This window comes from Caretta caretta, chromosome 20 (assembly GCF_965140235.1).
Source record: "Caretta caretta isolate rCarCar2 chromosome 20, rCarCar1.hap1, whole genome shotgun sequence".
NCBI classification, from domain to species: domain Eukaryota; kingdom Metazoa; phylum Chordata; order Testudines; family Cheloniidae; genus Caretta; species Caretta caretta.
Window position 1 is genome coordinate 18,821,386 of NC_134225.1, and position 20,210 is coordinate 18,841,595.

General features: G+C 56.7%; 1 long non-coding RNA gene across 2 annotated transcripts; it reads right to left on the reverse strand.

Annotated features, from left to right (window-relative positions):
- Positions 1-345: 345 nt before the first annotated feature.
- Positions 346-12,142, reverse strand: LOC125627834 (uncharacterized). 2 transcript variants are annotated; one of them, XR_007354098.2, is made up of 3 exons: positions 12,057-12,142; positions 1,326-1,479; positions 346-670 (listed from the first exon to the last, which is right to left on the reverse strand). It is a non-coding gene; the product is annotated as an uncharacterized LOC125627834 (long non-coding RNA). The 2 variants fall into 2 exon arrangements; XR_012665635.1 differs by lacking the exon at positions 12,057-12,142 and adding an exon at positions 3,988-6,135.
- Positions 12,143-20,210: the final 8,068 nt, after the last annotated feature.

The following is a 20,210-nucleotide window of genomic DNA, read 5'->3' on the forward strand; positions in this document are numbered from 1 at the left end:
GTTAAGGCACCCAAACAACCTTAACTGTGCCCTAACAACCTTAACTACCTTAAATTTACTCTGACAACCTTAACTGTACCCCAACCAATCTTAAATTTGGCCTTCTCCAGCCTTAACTCTGGAAACATTTGAAAATGGCATTAAAAGTCATGCCCAGCTACCTTGGGCCCACAACAGTGCAGCGTTCAGGTTGGTGAAGGGCAATGTCTGGGTACTGTATGGCACCACTAGTGGGCAGACGGCACGCCTTGATCTATCCTTCCCCACTTGCGACCATGCCGGCACCACTAAGGAGGCCCAGCACTTGGAGCTGCTCAGCATCTGGATGAGGAACAGCGGGCTGAAGCTGAGCCAAACAGAGGTGATGGTGGTGGACAGAGGAAAGTATTCGGGGGAGTTTGCAGCCATGGGGCAAAGGTTCCTGTCCACAACTGGGCAATTCAGCCCATAGTCCAGGAGCACTTTCGGATTCCTCGGTGATGCAGATCTCTCGCATCGCAATGGCCACAGGTGACGTCTTCCGCCGTCGCCGGCTGGCTCACACATCCCATCCTGGCGGAGGATGGGCTGGCTCCAGTTACCTGTGCCTTCGTCTGCCTTCGGCTGCCTTCCCGCAGCGGGGTTGTGGCTCCGCTCCTGTCTCTTTCCACACAGACAACGAGCCGGAGACCTGCAGGTAAAACACCCGGCGCTTTAATGATGTTCGTTGCCTTCCCGGATGGCGCAGCCTTGACACTGCCCTCTTGTTCCCTCCTGCTTCCCATGTCCTGCCTGTGCCTTGCACCCTCGGCGGTGAGCAGCGTTTTCCTCTCGCCAGCCTCCCCTCAATCGGTCGGTTCAGCCCAGCTCCCACACCTGGGTGCGCACAGGGCGAGGAGCTGCAGTAGCAGCGATTGGAGCTTAGGATCAGCTGCTGGGCTCCAGAGCTCGGGCACAGTGACAGACCTGGGCACCAACCCTTCTGCCCCCGGGGAACGCCAGCCAGCATGACTGCCATGGCGTGGCTCCTCCGCAGTGCCGGCTGCCCTTCCTCTGCGCCCTGCGCTGGCTGCCTAGCGAATTTCGCACCCAGGGGACAATCGCCAAAGCCTCCATGAGCTAAAACTCCGGGATGAAGGCCGTGATCCTCGATAACGGCCCAGTGGGAGTCGCAACGACAAGAGTAAAGCTGGTCTGGGCAGGAGACTGACTTTCTCGGGGGCTGGGCCCAGGCTGGAGAATGAACCCACCCCCCAAGAACTAAGGATCATTCTAAACCTCCCCACTTCCTGCCGGCCCCCCCAGAGCAATAGGTAGATGTATTATATAAATGAACAGATACAAACCCCACCAAAACACGCTGCTCCACTGCCCGACGCTTCTCCCTCTGGGGCGAGGGTGCAGGAACAAACGCCACGTGACCAAATGCGCTGGCATGTTGCTTGCTGCCCAGCTGGATGGTGCTCAGATGCCATGGGGAGGAGCGTGGTGTGAAATCCTCTGTGGACATGACAGGCTGGAGTTCAGACCGTGCCCTAGGTGCATTTCCATAGCAGAATCGGGCTGGGTTTCCGTTTAATCTTGATGCTGAATTCCTGGGGTTTCTAACACCTGGTTTGGGGGCTCATGACGACACCCCTGAGGGTTTGTTACCCCAGGGGTGCTCACAACCTTCACTTCATGTCAACATAGTTTGTAAATTGGGACTAGAAGCCAGGAGTCCTGATGCCCAGTCCTCTGCTCTAACCACTAAACCCCACTCCCCTCCCAGAGCTAGAGAGAGAACCCAGGAGTCCTGATTCCCAGCCCTCTGCTCTAACCACTAGAGCTCCCTCCCCTCCCCTCCCCTCCACAAGTTGGAGAGAGAACCCAGGAGTCCCGATGCCCATCCCCCCTGCTCTAACCATTGGACCCCAGACACAGATCCCAACTCCAGCCCAGCCTGTGCCCTGCGAGTAACCTGCTCCTGCTCCTTCTCTTTGGCTTGGGTGGGTTCGGCACCAGGCCTCCTGCCAGCTCTGCTCATACCCTGGCTTCTGACCTGTCTCAGCTGTACCCTAGAAGAGGAGGGGAAACCCAGGACCACAGCGACCCCCTCCCCTGAAACCTGGCAGGCACTGACTCAGCGGGATCAAACCGGAGATATGGGTCAATGAAAACAGGGACTGGCTGGTTCAGGGAGGCGAGGAATGGGACATGGGGTCTCTCCCCTCCAGGAGTCACCGGCAATCCAGGCCCAGGCAGGGGACTGGCTGGCTCAGGGTGTGGGGAATGGGAAACAGAGGCTGAATCCCCCCATGTACAGATGGGGAAACTGAGGCACCGAGCGATGATGTGACTTGCCCATGGTCACATAGAGCACAGCCATCACTAAAAGCCAGGTGTGCTGTATCCCAGCACTGTACTGTACCCACTAGGCAATGCTGCCACTGTGCCACACCAACACTTCATCAATAACCCAGATGTAGCGAGAACCTTTCAGGAGCCTTCCAGATAGAACAAACTGGACAGAGCAAAAGCATTCTGTGCTGAGATGCAGCCGCCTCTGGGGTGGGACACAGGGGCTGTTTACACAGGGACTGTTACCCCAGTGCTGAGATGCAGCCACCTCTGGGGTGGGACACAGGGGCCGTTTACACAGGGACTGTTACCCCAGTGCTGAGATGCAGCCGTCTCTGGGGTGGGACACAGGGGCCGTTTACACAGGGACTGTTACCCCAGTGCTGAGATGCAGCCGTCTCTGGGGTGGGACACAGGGGCCGTTTACACAGGGACTGTTACCCCAGTGCTGAGATGCAGCCGTCTCTGGGGTGGGACACAGGGGCCGTTTACACAGGGACTGTTACCCCAGTGCTGAGATGCAGCCGCCTCTGGGGTGGGACACAGGGGCTGTTTACACAGGGACTGTTACCCCAGTGCTGAGATGCAGCCGTTTCTGGGGTGGGACACAGGGGCTGTTTACACAGGGACTGTTACCCCAGTGCTGAGATGCAGCCGTTTCTGGGGTGGGACACAGGGGCTGTTTACACAGGGACTGTTACCCCAGTGCTGAGATGCAGCCGTCTCTGGGGTGGGACACAGGGGCTGTTTACACAGGGACTGTTACCCCAGTGCTGAGATGCAGCCGTCTCTGGGGTGGGACACAGGGGCTGTTTACACAGGGACTGTTACCCCAGTGCTGAGATGCAGCCGTTTCTGGGGTGGGACACAGGGGCTGTTTACACAGGGACTGTTACCCCAGTGCTGAGATGCAGCCGTCTCTGGGGTGGGACACAGGGGCTGTTTACACAGGGACTGTTACCCCAGTGCTGAGATGCAGCCGTCTCTGGGGTGGGACACAGGGGCTGTTTACACAGGGACTGTTACCCCAGTGCTGAGATGCAGCCGTCTCTGGGGTGGGACACAGGGGCTGTTTACACAGGGACTGTTACCCCAGTGCTGAGATGCAGCCGCCTCTGGGGTGGGACACTGCCTGCCCATTTACGAGCCAACCACCAAGAGAAAAAATGACACCCCCCCCCATGCCACACCCTGCCCAGCTCCTTCTCAGGCCCTGCTGGGAAGCGACATAAAAACCCTTGGTGGCAGGTGGGGAGAGGACAGCCGAGAGCATCCCATGACACCCCCGCCCCGGCTCGTCCACTCTCCGGCTCCATGGGGGCTGCTCTGAATATTTCACAACCCTCCTGAATTATTAACCACACGTCACTGACTTAATAGACCAGGGAGCAGCTGGGGCCTCTGGAGGGTCGCAAGGGAGCTAATGGGGGGGAGCCTGGCACTAGGCAGAGACGCACGAATAAAGGCTGACAGCATGGTGTAGCGGGATGGCGGGGGGGCAGTGGGGTACGGGACAGGGGCAGGGAGAAGGTCAGAGCTATTTAAAGCCACCTGCCTCCTTGTGCTTATTTGGTCCATGGCTGGGGGTGGGGTGTTGAATATTTGAAGGGCCAGGCTGGCGGCTGGGGAGAGGCTGGAGACGTCTGTCCTCTCGTTCAACTTTCGTACCTTGGTTCACCATGCGGTCACACGCAGTCGGGGGGGATGCGGCGCCCGGGTCTTCTCTTGCTGGAGTGCGGCCCAGCTGTGCAGCCTGGCTGGCTTTGTCCATCTCACTGCATCGGGGTGTGTGTGTGTGTGAATTAAACCCTCCCCCTCCCCAGTGTGTGCCCTCATCAGTTCATCCTCCCCCCGGCACTGAGATGCAGCTGCTTCTGGGGTGAGACATCAGAGCCCAAGTTCCCCAGAGCCAACAGCTCATCAGGTCATTGGGTTAAGGCACATCAGTGGCCAAGCCAACTGTAGCTGAGGGAGTGAGGTGGCCGGGCTCATGTCCCACCTCCTTTGGCTGCCCTAACCCGATGGATCAGGTCTCCATTGTGCACCTGGGTGAACTGGGGCGGGGAGGGGCGGGGGCTTCAACCCCCACCCACCTTTCGGGACTGTAGCGAAGTGCTTTAACCACTCAGTCACGGCACCAAGGGCATGTGGTCACTGCATATCCAGGGATCTGTTGTCCGGCGCTGTGATGCAGCCAGGGCATGGCAGCTGTTTATACAGGTATTAGCCAACTGATGCTGAGATGCAACCACCTCTGGGGTGGGCTGTTTATACAGGGATCCCTCACCCGGCGCTGAGATGCAGCTGCCTCTCAGGTGGGCGTAGGGGCTTGGTATATAGGGACCCCCCTCGCCTGGTGCTGAAATGCCATTGACTGTGTGGTGCGGGATGTCAAGGCAAGGATTCCTTGCCTCTCACCGAAAAACCACAATTTCTAGGGACCCGGTAGTATTTACAGGGATACATTGCCTGGTGCTGAGATGCGGCCACTTCTGGGGTAGGATGTGGCAACTGTCTGCACAAAGTTCTTGCACCCAGTGCTAAGATGCAGCTGACTCAGGGGTGGAACCCTGCCAGCCTATTCACGGGCCAATCGCCCTGAGAAACTCCTCTGCTGTGGGGAAAAGTGGACTACATCCACCCTGATCGCATTGGCCCTGTCAACACTGGTCCTTCACTTGTGAGGTAACTCCCTTCCCTTCATGTGTCAGTATAACAATGCCTACATCCGTAATTTTCACTCCACGCATCTGATGAAGTGGGTTCTAGCCCATGAAAGCTTATGCACAAATAAATCTGTTCGTCTTTAAGGTGCCACCGGACTCCTTGTTGTTTTTGCGGAGACAGACTAACACGGCTACCCCCTGATACTTGACAGAGCAGGGAAGTGATTTGGCCAAGGTCACCCGGCAGGGCCAGGAGGAGAAACCAGGTCTCCTGAGTCCCAGTCGCTTGCTCTCTCCACAGGCCATGCTGCTGGGGAGGCCACCAGCTGATCAGAGCCCAGCAGCACGGCTGGGATTCAGACTCTTCTGCTTCAAAATTGCCAGCCACCGGAGCTAAAAGGCAGCCTCCTGTGGCAGTGCAGGGCCTATGACACACAGATGAGCATCAGGGTTGCTCTAGTTAATGCTCTGCTCTCCGTAACCCCCTATGGGCCCTGGGGGGCAGAGAATAGCCACAGCACAGGGTTCCCCAGCCCCGCCCTGTCCCGTCCACCTCCCGATGGGCCCTGGGGGGGCAGAGAATAGCCACAGCACAGGGCACCCCACCCACACCCCCCCTCCACTTCCCGATGGGCCCTGGGGGGGGCAGAGAATAGCCACAGAGCAGGGCACCCCAGCCACGCCCCCAGGTTCACCCTCCTATGGGCCCGGGGCTGGGCGGGCAGAGACTAGCCATAACACAGGGCATCGCGGCCACATCTCCAATCTATGCTGTGGGCAGGGAGCACAGAGCCACACCAGTTGGGGAGGACCAATGAGGGGCTGGGGGGGACATTTTCACCCCATATATGCTGCCCGAGAAGCGGGGCTGATTGAATCACCAGAACATGCCCCAGATACGGACCAGTGTGTGTGTGTGTACAGGGGAGGGACCTGGCTGCCTTTTCCATACGGCACCTGCTTCTTCGCCTCCTTTCTCCCGTCCCTTTCTTTCCGGCCTCAGCGGCTAGCTGTGAACGGCGCGGTGCGGGGCCTGGAGAGGCAGGGGTTAATGACAAGCCGTCTCAGTCGCTGTGGAACAGGGAAAATTGGGCAGTTAATATGCAATAAAGCTGCCCTGGGAAACTTCATTAAAAGCTGGTTAGGGCTGCAGCCCTGCGCTGGAGCGAGAGATCTCCAGGGAGCCAGCATTCACACACACGCACTCCACACGCTCGGCTCTGGCCATGGGCCCCAGCTGACCCCTCACCTCCACTGCCTCTGGGCCCTGAGCGTCTCCAGCCACGGCCCAGCGGAGCCTGAGCCCTGCTTGGCAAAGCACCTCATCACCTGGGAGAGACGAATTCTTCTTCTGTGTATCATTGTAGCACCTGGATACCCTGAGTGAGATCAGGGCCCCGCCAGGCTCTGCACAGGCCTCGACCGAGATCAGGGCCTCGTTGTGCCAGGCCATGCACAGACCCCAACCAAGATCAGGGGCCCGCTGGAGCACTGCAGAGACCCCGACCGAGATCAGGGTTCCCTTGCCCTGCAGCATCGCCAACAAGAAAGGGGCCGCATCACCCTCAGGTGACGTCCTCAGTGACCCCCCAGGACCTGCGCAGGGGATGCTCTCGGTGACCACCCTGGGTGTGCCCAGATTGATGCCCATGGTGATCTCCTTGCACAACAGGGGCCCTGATCTCAGTCAGGGTCTGTGCAGCGCCCGGCACAACTGGGCCCTGATCTCAGTCAGGGTCTGTACAGCGCCTGGCACAACGGGGCTCTGATCTCAGTCAGGGTCTGTACAGCGCCTTGCACAACGGGGCTCTGATCTCAGTCAGGGTCTGTACAGCGCCTGGCACAACGGGGCTCTGATCTCAGTCAGGGTCTGTACAGCGCCTGGCACAACGGGGCCCTGATCTCGGTCGGGGTCTGTGCAGCGCCTGGCACAACGGGGCTCTGATCTCAGTCGGGGTCTGTACAGCGCCTGGCACAACGGGGCTCTGATCTCAGTCAGGGTCTGTACAGCGCCTGGCACAACGGGGCTCTGATCTCAGTCAGGGTCTGTACAGCGCCTGGCACAACGGGGCTCTGATCTCAGTCAGGGTCTGTACAGCGCCTGGCACAACGGGGCTCTGATCTCGGTCGGGGTCTGTGCAGCACCTGGCACAAAGGGGCCCTGATCTCGGTCGGGGTCTGTGCAGCGCCTGGCACAATGTCTGAGGAACTCCTGGGTATTTTTGGACGGTGTACAGATTTCCTGCATGGCTGCTTGCAGTGCAGCTGAGCGTGCTGTGTGAATGGGTGTGTCATGCCCAGGAGTTGGGCAGGTCAAAGGGCAGTCCCAGGGTTTCGCCAGGAGATCCAAGCCAATCAGGGGGCACAGTGCGGCGGCTGGATAGGTCAGGGTGAGAAGAACCATGAGAAGAAGAGAGCCCAGGGCCATTGTTGTTGATTCAAGGTTTCAGCAGAGTACCAATGCTCCAGATTATTAGGACATACCTGCACAGGGCATTTTGCCCCCTCCAGGTATTGCCTCCAGGTTTTGAAAGCCACCTTGATAGCAAACTGCTCCTTGTCCAAAATCTCATACTCATGCTCAGCAGGGGAGAGTTTTCACAAGAAATGTGGACGGGGCGGATGCTCTGTTTGGGACAATCCTGCTCCGATACCAGCGTCAGGACATCGGGTTCCCAGCTGAAGGGCAGACTTGGGCTGAGGTGCACGAGGACGGGCACGGCGATGAATGTCTCTTTCAGGCTTTCGGAAGCACTTTGGGCTTTTGATGGCCAGATGAATTTGGTGAGTTTGGGAAGCAAGGAGGTGATCAGAGCCAGAATGTTAGACGAACCCTGTATAAAGTGCCTGTAGACATTTGCAAACCCAGTACAGAGTTGGATTTCCCAAATGCTTCGCTTCTACCTTATGAGGATCCACGGGGATCCCTTCGGGGACAGTACATACCTGAGGAAATCTACGGGGTTGTTTGAAGATACATTTTCCTGTTGGCGAAGTCTTCCCAGTATTTTGTGCACATGCTGCTTGTGTGGGGGCTGATCCTCAGAATAGATCATGTTATATAGTTAGGCGACCGCATAGTGCTCCAATGTACCCTCAAAACATCACTGATCAGGTGCTGAAAGGGGGCAGGTGCCTTGGTAAAGCCCAACGGCATCACATGGTATTCAACATGGCCATATCATGTACGAAACATGGTCTTCCACTTGTCCCCTGGCTGGATCCTGACCAGACTGTAGGCCTCCTGCCCTGAGATCCGGATTAGTGAATATCTGGGCTGTTCTTTCTCAGTCTAGGAGCTCCAGGATCGGGGTAGTGAGTATCGATTTCACGTGGTGATTTTGTTTAGGACACGGTAGTCCATGCACAGCCTCAAAGATCCATCCTTCTTGTTGAGAAAGTGGATGGGGGTCCCAGCTGGAGAGGTGGACTGGCAGATGAAATCATTTTTTAGATCTAGCCATCAGTTCCGACTCAGACCTGGAGCATATTCACATAAACGGGATCTTGGCGCCAAGCTGCAAGTTGATTGGGCAGTCAGAGTCAGGATACGGGGCAAGGTGTATGCATTCCCTTTTAGGAACATGTCTGCGAAATCTTGGTATACCTCACGGGGAGAGACACAACTGACCCTAGAAGTAAGAAGGCCCATCCTGCTGCTAGACCCTGTGCACCCCGCACCATACCCAAGCCTGGGTGGGAAGTCTGGCCGGGAACTCTGTGAACTTAGGCTGGGGAGCCAAAAGGCAGTGGTTCAGCCATACTCTGAGCTACACGTCATGATGAGCCACTGCTGGGAGATACCTGGGTCATGCTTGGCCAACCAAGTATCGCAGGAAAGCGTGGGGACCGGATTAGGCTGGACCGAAGGAGCTCATGATGTTCCACAATTACTGCTTCCAGAACCGTGGTTTCCTGACTGAGGGGAACAGAGGCAAGCACTGAATGTCAACTGTCTCGACTGGGTCGAGGTGGCCTTGGCTGTATGGGGAGGTGTACTTGGCATCCATGAAATTATTCCATCCCCGGAGTGAATCAAAGCCCACTGGAGGGGAACAGCTTGTCCAGAGTTCTGAAGTCAGAGGTGTAGGAGAGGAGGGATTTTGTGAAGGTGGGTGGATCCCTGGAAGGACTTGCCCAGTAGGGTTCAACTCCCTCATGGGGGCTAAGCGTATCTGCTGCCAGGTGGCGGAAGTGGCCCAGATAGGACGCTGCTGACCCTGGGGCCTGATGGAGCCTCTGTCAAGCTGCCTCTGAGGTGCAGGCCCAAAGTGAGTCATCGAAAATTGTTGCAAAAGCCCCCAGGAAGGAGTCCCAGGGAGCCATTGCAGGATGAACCTGTTCTAACAGAGCAGATACCCAATCTAGGGCTTCGCCAGTGAGAGGCTAATGACCAGGCCTAGGTGGCCTGGTCTGTCACGTAGACATGAGGCCAAAATATAAATAGGAGTCTACTCTGATTTATGAAACCACAAAACTTGCTGGAAGTATCATCATAACGCTCCTGTAAAGGCACCATGGGCTCGGATACCGAGGGAGCTGTGGGCCATGGGACTGGGGAAGGTGGCCCCATTTGCAGCCCTGTAATCCATGTCTGAAGGGTGCAGGTTTCCATCTGGAGCCGGTCCATGTTGGCCAGTAGGACTTGGTTTTCCACTTGTAGGAGGCGACCTTCTCCTGGGGACTTGCTGTTCTCGAGGGCACCAGTGACGCTAAACCTGCAGGTTCCATGCCCGCTTCCATGGAGCAGGGGCGAGGCCAGGAGGAGACCGAAGGGTGGTCTGAGCAAACCATAATGCCCGGGAGGCAGGCGAGCCAAAGGCCGGTCCTGGTCAGTGGTCAGAGTTCCCGCAAGGGAGCCGATGGCCAGGCGACGCAGCCCCAGCTGGAGGTACAGCGAGCGAGGCAGCTGGCGGGATCAGGTGGGTTCGAGCAGCCACGAGCGGACAACAGCTCATTGCTCAGACAAGGCCAGAGGGGAGCAGGACATTTATATATAGTCTCCAGCCAATCAGGGTCAAGGCCATGTGGCCAATCAGGAAGCGGGTTTGGAACCCTGGAAGCTGGCCCAGGCCCATCCACACCTCTAGTTCCCTGAGAATCAAGGCAGTGCTGCCGGAAAACCCCAGGGGCCTGTCCTGATGTGTGTGTGTGTGTGTGTCACGGAGTCCCTGGGCGATGCTCTGGAACTGCTCCCCATGAAGCCAGTCAGGACTCTGGGGCAGTCGCCTTTCTGTCAGCAGCCTGTCTTCAGGACACGCAGCTCACACAGCTTCCGCCTTCCTGGGTCTGACCTCGGAGCATTCAGCATCCTCTGCCCCTCCGTGCGCTTCCCCCCAGTGACTCCGCTCAGGCGGGGCTCCTGGGGAAGCCAGAGGGTCCTGCACCCCAACTTCGCAGTCAGACGTGACTCTCAGCCAGCCAGTAAAACAGAAGGTTTATTAGACGACAGGAACATGGTCTAAAACAGAGCTTGCAGGTGCAGAGAACGGGACCCCTCAGCTGGGTCCATTTTGGGGGGCAGTGAGCCAGACAACCACGTCTGTACTTCACTCCATGTCCCAGCCAGCCCCAAAACTGAAACTCTCTCCAGCCCCTCCTCCTCTGGGGTTTGTCCCTTTCCCGGGCCAGGTGGTCACCGGATCCCTTTGTTCTCCAACCCTTTAGATCTCACCTTGCAGGGGGGAAGGGCCCAGGCCATCAGTTGCCAGGAAACAGGGTGTCGGCCATTCTCTGTGTCCAGACCCCTTCACACACCTGCCCTCTAGGGCTCTGCAATGATCATACACCCTTACTCCACCCCCTAGATACTTAAGAACTGCCTAGGGGAAACTGAGGCACCCCCCCACTATTCAGAGGAAACATTAAGAACAGTCCCACTTCGTCACAGTGTGTGAGTGTGTAAACCCCAGGGTGGCCTGTCCTGACGTGTGTGTGTGTGAAAACCTAGGGGTCTGTCCTGACTCTGTGTGTGTCTGGGTGCAGAGAGTGCATATGTGAATGTGTGTTGGTGGAGCAGGCATGTTGGCACATATCCCTGAGAAGGGAGAATGCGTGTGGATCTGTGGAAGGGGCGGTGTGTGGGTGAGTGGGTATGAATGTGAACGGGGGTGTGTGTGTGCTTAGCCCCTTGTTAGACCCTGAGCGCTGTGTCTGTCTGTGGGGGTCTCCTGTGGGTGTGATACAATACCCCCAGTTACTCCATGCAGTATTCCATCAATCCCCGCCAGTTACTCCAGATGATACGCATCATTCCTCAGCCCAATACTCCCAGTTATTCCACATAATACTCACTGTTACTTCACACAATATTCACCATTATTCAGCCAATACCACCAGTTACTCCATGCAATACTCATAGTTATCCAGCCAATCCTCCCAATTACTCCAAGTGATACTCAGCCAGTCCCCCAGTTATTCCAGGTGATACTCAACCATCCCCCCAGTTACTCCAGGCGATACTCTGCCAGTCCCCCAGTTACTCGATGCAATACTCTGCCAATCCCCCCTCCCCCAGTTATTGCAGGTGATACTCAATCCAATACTCCCAGTTAGTCCACGTGATACTCGCTGTTACTCCACACAATGCTCAGTGTTACTCAGCCAATCCCCCCAGTTACCCCACATGATACTCACCGTTACCCAGCGCTGTACAAACACACCATGTAAATCAGCTCTGAAGGCAGCTGACTGACACCAATTCCTGCCCGTGGGGACCCCGCTCCCTGGCTTGGGCTGTCCTCAGTGGCTGATGGACAGGATCCCACAGGGAGCGGGACAGAACAAGCCCCCGGGTTGCCTGGCTACCTCCTCCCTCTAGGCCATCACCTGCCCAGCGCAACCAGGAGCTGCCCTGGCTCCCTCCCCACACTGGCCTCTGGGTGGCACCACAGAGCCAAGGGGCAGGGGATAGACGTCAGGCCCAGGCCAAAGCCGGGTATCATGGAGAGGCAGGAATTCTCCCCACCACCCCAGAGCCACCCCTCTTCCACTATTGACCTATTTATGAGGCTCGCTCCAGAGTGAGCGGCTTAACCCGCCATCGACCTCCCACAATGCACTGTCCTTTACCTTCCCTGGCTAGGCTGTAATGAGATATTCATGAGCCAGCCTCGTCCCAGCCCGGTGCTGTTTGCTTAATTCCGTCTGGCCGGGAGCGGATGTTTTATTAATGCCTGCACGCCCCAACCCACTGGATCTTTTAGAGCAGGAGACAAACACACACACTGTGCACCGACGCTGACGGGCACACAGCCGAGAGCCACGCAACACACACAAACGCACCGATGCAGACCCATGTGTGCACGCATCACCCATGCACACAAACACACACATCCACAGCCACACAACGCGCAGAAACACACAACCACACACACGCAGGGAAAATGTAAGGCAGCAGAAAATGTCTCCTGCGTTTGGGCTGTTACCAAACACCGGCCCCTCGCCCTAAAACGGCGTCGAGCCGAGGCTCCGAAGGTGCGACGTTACCGCGTATTAACTGACACGCGTGGCACGTCCGGCACAGACCTGGGGCCCTCCCTGCCGTCACCCGGGCTGGCCCAGCTCAGGCCAAGGGTTCCGCGCGCCGCGTCTACACTGGGCTTTTCCAACGCTCGTTAGAAAGTGTTCGCTAAATTCCGGGATCGATTAGGTCTGACCCTGGCCCTGCATTCAACCCTGGTGGCAGCCTAACGCTAGCTCCAGCCCTCAGGTCATCCCGAACGCCAGCTTCAGATCACCAGCCCATTGCTGCAGCTTGGCTTTCGGCATCAAACTAGGCCGGGACACCCCCTCTCATGGGTGCCCCCTGCTGGCTAGTGAAGGCAGCTCCCCGCTTAGCGTGCTGTCTTTTGTGGATCCTGTTCTCAGGCGCCGTCTCTCCCAGTCAGTGTATTGGGAGCACGGGGACCTAACTCAGCTTTGTGGCTTGCAGTGGTTTTCTAGGCACTATGGGGCCTTGGTCGCTCTGTGCCTCTGTTTCCTCATCTGTAAAGTGGGGTTCATGACTCTTGCCCTCCTGTGTAAAGTGCTTTGAGATCTATGGGGGAAAAGCACTAGAACAGGGCTTAATTTCAGACTTAATAATAGCATTAATTAGTGCTAATTATTGATGCTATTGCTTATTAATTACTCTTAATCTTATCAATTAGCATTAGTATAAATAATTATTGTTCTTAACCAACGTTGTCATCAATTCTCAATGTCATGGCTCATAATTAATTAGAACAGTTAGTAATTATCGCAATGAGTGTGAATATTTATGAGCAGTGCTAGTAATTATAATTATTATTAATCATTGTTATTCTTGGTTCTTGTTGTGGATTGTGATAATTAATTAGGGGTGTTAGTAGGGGTTAAGGCATTGCCATTGATATGGATATTTATTGTCAGTATTAGTAATTACTGTCATGATTGTTAATAATTTGTAACCTCAATTAATTACTAATTATTATTAGGACCCTTCTGATTGTTCATTATAATTATTACTATCCTCATTATTATTTGACATAATTATAATTATTACCATCCTTGTAATTAGCCATTATAGGGATTAGCATATGTATTATTGTTCATTACAATTTCAATGATAAGCAACATTATTATTTGCTTTCATTCTAATTACTAGCCTCTTTATTATCATAATTCTTTCTAATTATAATGATTGTCATCCTTATTATTAGAATCCTTATTGTTCATTATATTTACTAGCCTTCTTTTTTCATAAAAGTCTAATGACTGACATCATTAGTCATTATAATTATTAGCATCATTATCATAATTCTTTCTATTTATGATTATTTGCACCCTTTATTTATTATTGTTTGAACCTTTTATTTATGATTATTAATTATTATTCTTTAGAATCAATTATAGACATGGGCAGCATTATTATTCTCTATTATTCCTATTAATAATAATAATTATAATTATTAGCCTTATTATTCATTATATTTTTGTGTCAGGATTATTCATAATACTGCTAGTTATTAGAATCAGGATCATTATTCTAACTATAATTATTGCATCCTTGTTATTAATAATAATTCTAATGATCAGCTTTTTATTGCTTTTTTATTCTGTTTAATATAACTATTCTTTATTACAATTCTAATTATTAGCATTTTTATTATTTACCCTAACTATTGGGATCCTTATAATTTATTATAATGACCATTATTAGCATATTTATTGTTACTGGTATTTAGCATCATAATTATTAGCATCATTATTATTTGTTAACATCATAATTATTGGCATCCTCATTAGCAATTATTGCCACTGCTATCCATTATTAGGACTGATTGTTTCACTCTTATATTGCTGTTAATTGTGATTATGGACAATTAATAACAACCCCACAGCTGCAAGCTCCAGAGCTGCCTTTGGGGGTTGCTTGGCTTAGTTGAAACCCCTCAGTCAAAACCCTGAGTTCTTTTTCTAGACTCTGGGGCTTTCCAGCGGATTTGGGGTTTCTCCCAAGTGTTTGATTGGCGTCTGGGCCATAACGAGCTCCCAGCGGGGCATGGCCATTTCCCAACCAAAGCAGCACCCAGTGGGATCCAATCCAGCTCTGGTCAAAACTGGGACCAGCCCGAGCGGTGTCCGTGTCCTCAGGGTACAGGCTGGCTCAGCCCGGAAGGATGGTGCAGTGGCCCTGGATAGCCTGGGTTCACCCTCGCTCTAACCTCTGTGTCCCTGGCCAAGTCACTCGGGCCCCGACTGTCAAAGGGGTTTAGGTGCCCAGCTCCCATCAGTGAAGCCCATGGGAGTTAGGTGTCTTTTGGAGGAGCTGGCCTGTGTGACTCAGCCAGGGAAGCCCCACGTTTAGCAGTGATTTCGGCCCCGGTATATAAAGGTGTTCGGGGTCTAACGGTGGGGCGAGGAGCCTAGCAGGATTTCCTCATTCCTGCTGAAATCAATGAGAGTTTGGCACATTGGAAATGCCCACTAGGCACCTATCTGCCTCTTTAGGCACCTAATCTGGGCCTTTGTCTTGCTGGGCCTCAGTTTCCCCATCTGTGCAATGGGGATAGTACTGGTGCCCTGGGTTGGGAGGGAAAATATGTGTGGTGCGGAGATAAACATTGTAGGGCTGGGGGCTCAGTACTGCCCTGAGAGAGCCAGACTCCCCTTGCCCATCCCACCCTGGGCCTGGGAGCCCTTTGTGGCAAGGACCATCTCTGTTCTGTGTCTGTACAGTGGGGTCATGGGCCATGGCTGGGCTCCTAGTGCTACCGTAATACACCTAATAAATATTGTACAGCACCTAGCACAACGGGGTTGTGGGCCATGGCTGGGCTCCTAGTGCTACCCTAACACAGACCCAGCAGGTGTTTGACTTTCAGGAGGGCTCCTGGGGTGAGGGCTTAGCCCCCGGCTCTGTGCTGGGGGTCAGAGTGCTCAGCACTGGGACAGAGGGAGCCCTTGGGGGAGTTTGGCACCAGCGTCACTGCCCCAGTGTACAGCACCCCACCTGGCAGTACCCAGTGGGCAGCGCAGCCTGTGCGGCCGGAGAGCCTGAGGGAACCGCAGGGTCTCACAGCTTCACTGGAGAATCCCCCCTAGAGTAAGCCCAGCTCAGCTCTGCCATCAGGGAACCCTTGTGATCCCCGTACACCCCTCTCCAGCCATCCCCATCCACCCCTTCCGTTCACCCATCTGTCCCCATTTATCCCCTCCACCCATCCATTCCCATCCACCCGTCATCCGTCCATCCATCCATCCATCCATCCATCCATCCATCCATCTGTCCATCCCCATCCACCCCTCCGTTCACCCATCTGTCCCCATTTATCCCCTCCACCCATCCATTCCCATCCACCCCTGTCAGCCGTCCATCCATCCATCCATCCATCCATCCATCTGTCCATCCCCATCCACCCCTCCGTTCATCCATCTGTCCCCATCTATCCCTTCCACCCATCCATCCCCATCCACCCCGCCATCTGTCCATCCATCCACATCCACCCCTCCATCCCATCCATCCATCCATCCCCATCCACCCCCTCCATCTGTCCATGCATTCATCCTTTATCCATCCATCCATCCCCATCCACCCCCTACCATCCATCCATCTCTATTCATCCCCTCAATCCATCTATCGGTATGTTGCCTATTAAGTCCATCCACTTCTCCGCCCTCATCCCCGCTGTCCCCCCCCCCTGTGCCCATAGGACTGGGGCACTGGTGATGCCCCATTAGCTGTGCCCATCCTCGCCGTCAGGGCAGGTGTGTTTGCTGGAGGTAACTTCAGCTGTGACACTAATTCCACTTGCACCTTCCTCCTTTTCTTCTTTTCTCTCCTTCGCCTCCCCCCTTCCCTCCCTTTTATCCTGCTCCTGGTGGGCAGGTAGAAGGGGTCCTCCCTTCCGCCAGCAGGGCCTGGCCTGTCGTCCTCTCTGCTCCCCTCTCTCCCTGTCTCTTGCCCAGCAGCAGAAATGGGGGGGATGCTGCGAGGAGAGGCCCTGGGGTGGCTCTGCCCTGTGCTCCCCTAACCAGCCCCATGGGGGGGGGGGTCCTGGGTGGAGGGTTGGGGCTCCAGGCTTCCTTCTCTCCTCCCAGGTCCTGATGGCGGGAAGCCTGCAGGTCTGGGGGGTGAACAAGGACACCCCTGCCCCGTGCTTTGCCCTCCGCAGCTCTGCTGGTGCCCCTCAATCCCGACTTGCAGCCCCCTGCCAGCCCAGCACTAGAGGGGACAAGCTGTGTGTGTGAAGGGGATGAAGATGGAGCCCCCACAGCTCCAGGGAAAGGAGGGCCAGGTGTCCCTCTGCCGTTCCCCCCTCCACACACGCCAGACCCATCCCCGGCAGTGGGAAACACCCCAAAGCCCCAAGGGACCTTTAAAGGCTTTGGAGGAGGGAGGGTTTCCCAGCAGGCAGCAGGCCGGGTAGGGGGGAGGAGGGGGCACTTAGAAAACACCCCATCTCTGCAGATTCCCTGCCCCCCGGCCTGAAAAGCTTCACCAGCTGACACCCACTGCAAACTGCCCCCCACATGTGACTCCCCATGATGCACCTGACCTCCAGCCCTCACCTCCAGGGCTTCTAGCTCAGCTCTGGGGGGGAAGTGGGGTCTAGTGGTTAAAGTGGGGGCTGGAGGAGGGGAGGGTAGCGAGCCTGCCCGCCTTGGAGGAGCCTAGCTGGCGAGCACATGTGAAGAGCTATGGCTTTAATAACACCCCTCCACCAGCCACCCCGTTAGGCCCCAACTCCCTTCACATCAGCACCCCCCCCACGGGTCCCCTCCCCCACAGGCGCTTGCAGCTGGGGCGAAGCTGCATGGCTCCTGGGCCTGGCTGTGGAGGGGCTGGAGGAGATTTAGATCTTGGCCCACAGCCCAGAAAATCTCTCCCCCAGCAGAATGCCCCCCACACGGTCCCCAGCCAGGGCTGCAGATCGGGGCAGTGGGGGGGTGGGCGTGACTCAGGGGAACAGATGGCCTCAGGAATCACATGCTGCCAATGATTTACCCCCTCCCCTGCACACACACACGTGCTTGGGGGTGTATGTGCGGGGGGCTGGTGATGACTCAGCAGCAGCCGCTCATCTGGGGTCCTTCAGAGCCATAGGTGGGGGTGGGCCCGATTTGGGATGGGGAGTCCGGGGGGATATCAGGCAGGAGCTGATCTCGGCAGCAGGAAGAGACTCGCTATCTGCTGCTCTGCCCTTGATGTGGCTGCACCACGGCTGGGCAGAGGCACGAGAACACCCTGCCCCTTGCCGAAAGCCCCAGCTCCTGGAGTCATGGGACTGCAGCAGACTCACCGCTTTCCTAAAAGGGAAAAGAGAAACCCAACCCTACGTTTCTGGCCCTGGTGGGAGGGGAGAAGCCCCTGACGACATGAGCAGCGCTTCCGAGTCTTGTGATCTTGGACACGTCGCTTCAAGCCCCAGCTCCCTGAGTCAAGGTGTTTAGTGGAGAATCCTGGCTTCTGCTACAAAAGAAAAGCGAAAGTTTCTAGCCATGGCGGGTGCAGAGAAAGGCTGGACGATTCAACCCTAAAGGGCTGGGACCCCAGGAGGCTCCATCCACCCCCCATTTAGCTACCCCCATCCACCCCCATCTCTCTCTCTCTCTCTTTTGTTCCCCTCTCTCTGTCCCCACACGCTCTCCACCTCACTCCCCAAAGCCCTGTATAAGCCCCTTGCTGGCAGTGCCCGGCCAACCCAGTGCCGCGGGGCACGTGCCCTCCCTGCCCTCAGCTCCGCACCCCGGGGACGGGGCCAGTCAGGGAGCAGAGAAGCCAAATGATAGTAAATGTCACTGTTTGGGGGCAGGGGTGAGAGTGGATGAAAGGTGTTGAGAGCATCACAGCCCCCAAAGGGTTAATGCCCCTGATCCCTGCTCCCCCCCGCCCCTGCCTTCCAGGGATTGGCACAGACCCTCCAGCTGGGCTAATCCCCACAAAGAGCCTCCAAGGTTCCCCAGACTCTGAGCCTCGGGGGAAGGGGGCGGAAGCGCTGACGGGGGATGGCACTGGGGGCTGGGCCACGGATTCTGCCATGGCTGGTGGGTGTCAGTGTCCCCCCGTCCGTCTGTCCCCCCGCCCGGCAGGCAGGCCCAGTTCTAGGCTCAGAATCCGGGGGCGGGGGGTGCGGGGGAGGGCACCCTGTGACAAAGGGAAACTGAGACTTGGAGCGGGGCCAGGGCGCTCCACGGGGCACATGGCGCATCAGTGGGAGGGCTGGGGATAGAACCCAGGCATCCTGGCTCCCAGTCCCTGCTCCCCCCGGCCGCTCTAACCGCTAGACCCCCTACACATAGAGCAGGGCTCGTCCCTCCAGCAGGGGGCAGAAGGGACACACATATGGGTGTGCACACCCACACACCCACACACTCACACACACACTGTATTGTGACAAGGACCCTGCAGAACTGCCAGTGTGCCCTGCAAGCCAGGCCAGGCAGAGCTGCCCGTGCCCCACATGCCAGGCCGCGTTGAGCTGCCCATGTCCAACGTGCCAGGCCCTGTGGAGCTGCCCGTGCCCCACATGCCAGGCCGCGTGGAGCTGCCCATGTCCCATGTGCCAGGTGGTGAGGAGCTGCCTGTGGCCGTATGCCAGGCTGTGAGAAGCTGCCCTTTCACATGTGCCACGCCACGTGAGGCTACTCATGCCCCATGTGCCAGGCTGTGCAGAGCTGCCCATGGCCGTTCACCAGACCATGTAGAGCTGCCCAAGCCCCATGTGCCGGGCTGTGCAGAGTGCCCGTGGCTCCGTGCCAGGCTGCATGGAGCTGCTCATGCCCTGTGTACCAGGCTGTGCGGAGCTGCCCATAGCCCATGTACCAGGTGGTGAGGAGCTACCCATGGCCAAGTGCCATGCCATGTGTAGTTGCCCATGTGCCATGTGCCAGGCCGTGTGGAGCTGCCCATGCCCCGTGTGCCTGGCCATGCGGAGCTGCCTGTGCCCTGTGTGCCAGGACACGTGGAGCTGCCCCTGTCCCATGTGCCAGGCTGTGCAGATTTGCCCTTCCCTGTGTGCCAGGCTGCCTGGAGCTGCTCATTCTTCATGTGCCGGGCTGTGTGGAGCTACCCATGCCCCAGGTGCCAGGCCATGCGGGGCTGCCCAGGCCCCACATGCCAAGCCGTACGGAGCTGCCCGTACCCCACGTGCCAGGCTGTGTGGGGCTGCCCGTGCCCCACGTGCCAGGCCATGCAGGGCTGCCCGTGCCCCACGTGCCAGGCCGTGCAGAGCTGCCCGTGCCCCATGTGCCAGGCCGTGCAGACCTGCCCAGGCCCCACATGCCAAGGCGTACGGAGCTGCCCGTGCCCCATGTGCCAAGCCGTGCGGGGCTGCCCGTGCCCCACGTGCCAGGCTGTGCAGAGCTGCCCAGGCCCCACGTGCCAGGCTGTGTGGAGCTGCCCGTGCCCCACGTGCCAGGCCCTGTGGAGCTGCCCGTGGCCATGCAGGCAGATCATGGCTGGCGTGTCAGAATCGTTTGTTGGAAGCGTCGTCTGGGCGCGTGCCGTGCCATCTCCCCTGGAGGAGAGGCTGCTGCCAGCTGCCCAGGCTGCCCGGGTACTGAAGGGTCAGGGCAGTCGAGGAGGAGCGAGCCGGGCAGCTGTGGGGTGCCTGGGGCCAGCCAGATCTGGCAAGGGGCCGTGGGGAGGGCAAGCGGGCAGGGTGCAGCCTGCCCCCGGCCCCACGTGGGGAGAGGATGGACAAGTCCCTGCTCACTTGCTGTCCCCGGGGGAGGGGCTGGCCCTGGTCATTCTGACTGAGG